Below are 6,602 nucleotides of genomic sequence, written 5' to 3' on the forward strand. Positions count from 1 at the left end.
TCCACCCTCGTGGGTCCCATGTTGCTCCACCGACGTACTCCTTCCTCCTATATATACCTACGTACCCCAAACTACTAGATACGGAGCAAAAACCCTAATTCCACTGCTGTAACTTTCTATATCCACGAGATCCCATCTTGGGGCCTTTTTCGGAGCTCCGCCGGAGGGGGTATCGATCACGGAGGGCTTCTACATCAACACCATAGCCTCTCCGATGAAGTGTGAGTAGTTTACTTCAGACCTACGGGTCCATAGTTATTAGCTAGATGGCTTCTTCTCTCTTTTTGGATGTCAATACAAAGTTATCCCCCTCTCTTGTGGAGATCTATTCGATGTAATCTTCTTTTGCGGTGTGTTTGTTGAGACCGATGAATTGTGGGTTTATGATCAAGTTTATCTATGAACAATATTTGAATCTTCTATGAATTCTTTTATGTATGATTGGTTATCTTTGCAAGTCTCTTCGGATTATCAGTTTGGTTTGGCCTACTAGATTGATCTTTCTTGCAATGGGAGAAGTGCTTAGCTTTGGGTTCAATCTTGCGGTGTCCTTTTCCCAGTGACAGTAGGGGCAGCAAGGCACGTATTGTATTGTTGCCATCGAGGATAACAAGATGGGGTTTATATCATATTGCATGAGTTTATCCCTCTACATCATGTCATCTTGCTTAAAGCGTTACTCTGTTCTCTTGAACTTAATACTCTAGATGCATGCTGGATAGCGGTCAATGTGTGGAGTAATAGTAGTAGATGCAGGCAGGAGTCGGTCTACTTGTCTCGGATGTGATGCCTATATAGATGATCATACCTAGATATTCTCATAACTATGCTCAGTTCTGTCAATTGCTCAACAGTGATTTGTTCACTCACCGTAATACTTATGCTCTCGAGAGAACCCTCTAGTGAAACCTATGGCCCCCGGGTCTATTTTCCATCATATTAATCTTCCAATACTTAGTTATTTCCTTTGCCATTTATTTTACTTGCATCTTTATTTCTCTTTATCTTAAAAATACCAAAAATATTATCTTATCATATCTATCAGATCTCACTCTCGTAGGTGACCGTGAAGGGATTGACAACCCCTTTATCGTGTTGGTTGCAAGGAGTTTATTTGTTTGTGTAGGTGTGAGGGACTCGTGCGTGGCCTCCTACTGGATTGATAACTTGGTACTCAAAAACTGAGGGAAATACTTATGCTGCTCTGCTGCATCACCCTTTCCTCTTCAAGGGAAAACCAACGCAGTGCTCTGGAGGTAGCAAGAATGATTTCTGGCGCCGTTGCCGGGGAGTCTACGCAAAAGTCAACATACCAAGTACCCATAACAAACCCTTATCTCCCGCATTACATTATTTTCCATTTGCCTCTCGTTTTCCTCTCCCCCAGTTCACCCTTGCTGTTTTTATTCGCCCTCTCTCTCCATCCTCCCGCTCTTTCTCTATTCGCCTCTTTTTGCTCATTTCTTGTTTGCCTGTGTGTCAGATTGCTTGCTTCTCACGATGGATCAAGATAATACCAAATTGTGTGACTTTACCAATACCAACAATAATGATTTTATTAGCACTCCAATTTCTCCTCTTACCGATGCTGAATCTTGTGAAATTAATGCTGCTTTGCTGAATCTTGTCATGAAAGATCCGTTTTCCGGCCTTCCTAGTGAAGATGCCGCTACCCATCTAAACAACTTCGTCGATTTGTGTGATATGAAAAAGAAGAAAGATGTGGACAATGATATTGTTAAATTGAAGCTATTTCCTTTTTCGCTTAGAGATCGTGCTAAAGCTTGGTTCTCGTCTTTGCCTAAAAATAGTATTGATTCCTGGAATAAGTGCAAAGATGCTTTTATCTCTAAGTATTTTCCTCCCACTAAGATCATCTCTCTTAGAAATGATATTATGAATTTCAAGCAACTTGATCATGAACATGTTGCACAAGCTTGGAAAAGGACGAAATTAATGATATGTAATTGCCCTAAACATGGTTTGAATTTGTTTATGATTATACAAAAAATTATGCTGGATTGAATTTGGCTTCTAGAAATCTTTTAGATTCGGCTGCGGGGGGCACTTTTATGGAAATCACTTTAGGAGAAGCTACTAAACTCCTAGATAATATTATGGTTAATTATTCTCAATGGCACGCTGAAAGATCTACTAATAAGAAAGTGCATGCGATAGAAGAAATTAATGTTTTGAGTGGTAAGATGGATGAACTTATGAAATTATTTGCTAATAAAAGTGTTTCTTCTGATCCTAATGATATGCCTTTTTCAACTTTGATTGACAATAATAATGAATCTTTGGATGTGAATTTTGTTGTTTGGAATAATTTAGGTAACAACGCGTATAGAGGAAACTTTAATCCTAGGCCGTATCCTAGTAATTCCTCTAATAATTATGGTAATTCCTACAACAATTCTTATGGAAATTTTAATAAGATACCCTCTGATTTTGAATCTAATATTAAAGAATTTATTACCTCGCAAAAGAATTTCAATGCTTTGATTTAAGAAAAATTGCTTAAGATTGATGAGTTGGCTAGGAACGTTGATAGAATTTCTCTTGATGTTGATTCTTTAAAACATAGATCTATTACTCCTAAGCATGATATCAATGAGTCTCTCAAAGCAATGAGAATTTCCATTGATGAGTGCAAAGAAAGAACCGCTAGGATGCGTGCTAAGAAAGATTGCTTTATAAAAGTGTGTTCTTCTAGTTTCCATGATAATAAAGATGAAGATCTAAAAGTTATTGATGTGTCCCCTATTAAATCTTTTTTTGTAATATGAATCTTGATAATGATGGGACTGAATATGATCCACCTTTACCTAGAAGGCGTTCCAAAAATCCGGAGTCTTTAGATCTTGATGCTAAAATTGTTAAAAGTGGGATTGAAGAAGTCAAAACTTTAAATATTAATGAACCCACTATTTTGGATTTCAAGGAATTTAATTATGATAATTGCTCTTTGATAGATTGTATTTCCTTGTTGCAATCCGTGCTAAATTCTCCTCATGCTTATAGTCAAAATAAAGCCTTTACCAAACATATCGTTGATGCTTTGATGCAATCTTATGAAGAAAAACTTGAGTTGGAAGTTTATATCCCTAGAAAACTTTATGATGAGTGGGAACCTACTATTAAAATCAAGATTAAAGATCATGAGTTCTATGCTTTGTGTGATTTGGGTGCTAGTGTTTCCACGATTCCAAAGACTTTGTGTGATTTGCTAGGTTTCCGTGATTTTGATGATTGCTCTTTGAACTTGCACCTTGCGGATTCCACTATTAAGAAACCTATGGGAAGAATTAATGATGTTATTATTGTTGCAAATAGGAATTATGTGCCCGTGGATTTTATTGTTCTTGACATAGATTGTAATCCTTCATGTCCTATTATTCTTGGTAGACCTTTCCTTAGAACGATTGGTGCAATTATTAATATGAAGGAAGGGAATATTAGATTCCAATTTCCGTTAAGGAAAGGCATGGAACACTTCCCTAGAAATAAAATTAAATTACCTTATGAATCTATTATGAGATCCACTTATGGATTGCCTTCCAAAGATGGCAATACCTAGATCTATCCTCGCTTTTATGCCTAGCTAAGGGCGTTAAACGATAGCGCTTGTTGGGAGGCAACCCAATACTATTTTTATTCCTTGATTTTTGCTCCTGCTTAGTAATAAATAATTTATCTAGCCTAAGTTTTGGTTGTGTTTTTTGTGTTTAATTAGTGTTTGTGCCAAGTAGAACCGTTGGGAAGACTTGGGGAAAGTCTTTTTAATCTTGCTGTAAAAAACAGAAACTTTAGCGCTCACGAGAACTGCTGCCATTTTTATTTGGAAAGTTATATTTAGTTAATTCTTTTTGAAGATGATTAATATATGAATTCCTCACGTCCATAAATTTATTTTAGGATTTTTGGGGTTCCAGATCTTGCGTTAGCTACAGATTACTACAGACTGTTCTGTTTTTGACAGATTCTGTTTTTTCGTGTGTTGTTTGCTTATTTGATGAATCTATGGCTAGTAAAATAGTTTATAAACCATAGAGAAGTTGCAATACAGTAGGTTTAACACCAATATAAATAAATAATGAGTTCATTACAGTACCTTGAAGTGGTGTTTTGTTTTCTTTCGCTAACGGAGCTCACGAGATTTTCTACTTTAAGTTTTGTGTTGTGAAGTTTCCAAGTTTTGGGTAAAGATTTGATGGATTATGGAACAAGGAGTGGAAAGAGCCTAAGCTTGGGGATGCCCATGGAACCCCAAGATAATCTAAGGACACCTAAAAGCCAAATCTTGGGGATGCCCCGGAAGGCATCCCCTCCTTCGTCTACTTCTATCAGTAACTTTGCTTGGAGCTATATTTTTATTTACCACATGATATGTGTTTTGCTTGGAGCGTCTTGTATTATTTGAGTCTTTATTTGTTAGTTTTCCACAATCATCATTTCTGCACACACCTTTTTGAGAGAGACACTCATGATTCAGAAATTGTTAGAATACTCTATGTGCTTCACTTATACCTTTTGAGTTATATAGTTTTTGCTCTAGTGCTTCACTTATATCTTTTAGAGCACGTTGGTAGATTTGTTTTATAGAAACCATTGTTCTCTCATGCTTCACTTAGATTATTTTGAGAGTCCTACAAAACAGCATGGTAATTTGCTTTAATTATGTTAGGCATTCAAGATTAATAATAAAATTTTCTTATGAGTGTGTTGAATACTATGAGAAGTTTGTAACTTGATAATTGTTTTGAGATATGGAGATGGTGATATTAGAGTCATGCTAGTTGAGTAGTTGTGAATTTGAGAAATGCTTGTGTTGAAGTTTGTGATTCCTGTAGCATGCACGTATGGTGAACCGTTATGTTAAGAAGTTAGAGCATGATGTATTTATTGATTGTCCTCCTTATGAGTGGCGGTCGGGGACAAGCGATGGTCTTTTCCTACCAATCTATCCCCCTAGGAGCATGCGCGTAGTAGTTTGCTTCGATAACTAATAGATTTTTGCAATAAGTATGTGAGTTCTTTATGACTAATGTTGAGTCCATGGATTATACACACTCTCACCCTTCCACCATTGCTATCCTCACTAATACTGCACACCTTTTGCCGGTATCATACACCCACCATATACCTTCCTCAAAACAGCCACCATACCTACCTATCATGGCATTTCCATAGCCATTCCAAGATATATTACCATGCAACTTTCCATCGTTCCGTTTGCTATGATACGCTCCATCATTGTCATATTGGTTCGCATGATCATGTAGTTGACATTTTAGTTGTGGCAAAGCCACCGTTCATAATTCTTTCATATAAGTCACTCATGCATCATTGCTATCCCGGTATACCGCCGGAGGCATTCATATAGAGTCATACTTTGTTCTAGTATCGAGTTGTAAACAAATAGAAGTGTGATGATCATCATTCATAGAATATTGTCCCAATAAAAAAAGAAAGGACAAATAAAAAAAGAAGGCCCAAAAAAGAGTAAATAAATAAAAAGGGGCAATACTACTATCCTTTTTTCCACTTGTGCTTCAAAGTACCACCATGATCTTCATGATAGAGAGTCTCCTATGTTATCACTTTCATATACTAGTGGGAATTTTTCATTATAGAACTTAGCTTGTATATTCCAATGATGGGCTTCCTCAAAATGCCCTATGTCTTCGTGAGCAAGCAAGTTGGATGCACATCCACTTAGTTTCTTTTTGTTGAGCTTTCATATACTTATTGCTCTAGTGCATCCGTTGCATGGCAATCCCTACTCACTCACATCAATATCTATTAATGGGCATCTCCATAGCCCGTTGATACGCCTAGTTGATGTGAGACTATCTTCTCCCTTTTTGTCTTCTCCACAACCACCATTCTATTCCACCTATAGTGCTATGTCCATGGCTCATGCTCATGTATTGCGTGAAGATTGAAAAAGTTTGAGAACACTAAAAGTATGAAACAATTGCTAGGCTTGTCATCAGGGTTGTGCATGATTTGAATACTTTGTGTGGTGAAGATGGAGCATAGCCAGACTATATGATTTTGTAGGGATAACATTCTTTGGCCATGTTATTTTGAAGAGACATGATTGCTTAGTTAGTATGCTTGAAGTATTATTATTTCTATGTCAATATTGAACTTTTGTCTTGAATCTTTCGGATCTGAATAGTCATACCACGATTAAGAGAATTATAATGAAATTATGCCAAGTAGCATTCCACATCAAAAATTCTGTTTTTATCATTTACCTACTCAAGGACGAGCAGGAATTAAGCTTGGGGATGCTTGATACGTCTCCAACGTATCTATAATTTTTGATTGTTCCATGCTATATTATATCCTGTTTTGGACATTATTGGGCTTTATTATACACTTTTATATTATTTTTGGGACTAACCTATTAACCGAAGGCCCAGCCTAGAATTGCTATTTTTTGCCTATTTCAGAGTTTCGCAGAAAAAGAATATCAAATGGAGTCCAAACGGAATGAAACCTTCGGGAACGTGATTTTTGGAACGAACATGATCCAGAGGACTTGGACCCTACGTCAAGCAATCGACCAGGAAGGCATGAGGTAGGGGGTG

This window comes from Triticum dicoccoides, chromosome 5A (genome assembly GCF_002162155.2).
Source record: "Triticum dicoccoides isolate Atlit2015 ecotype Zavitan chromosome 5A, WEW_v2.0, whole genome shotgun sequence".
Classification (NCBI taxonomy): Eukaryota; Viridiplantae; Streptophyta; class Magnoliopsida; order Poales; family Poaceae; genus Triticum; species Triticum dicoccoides.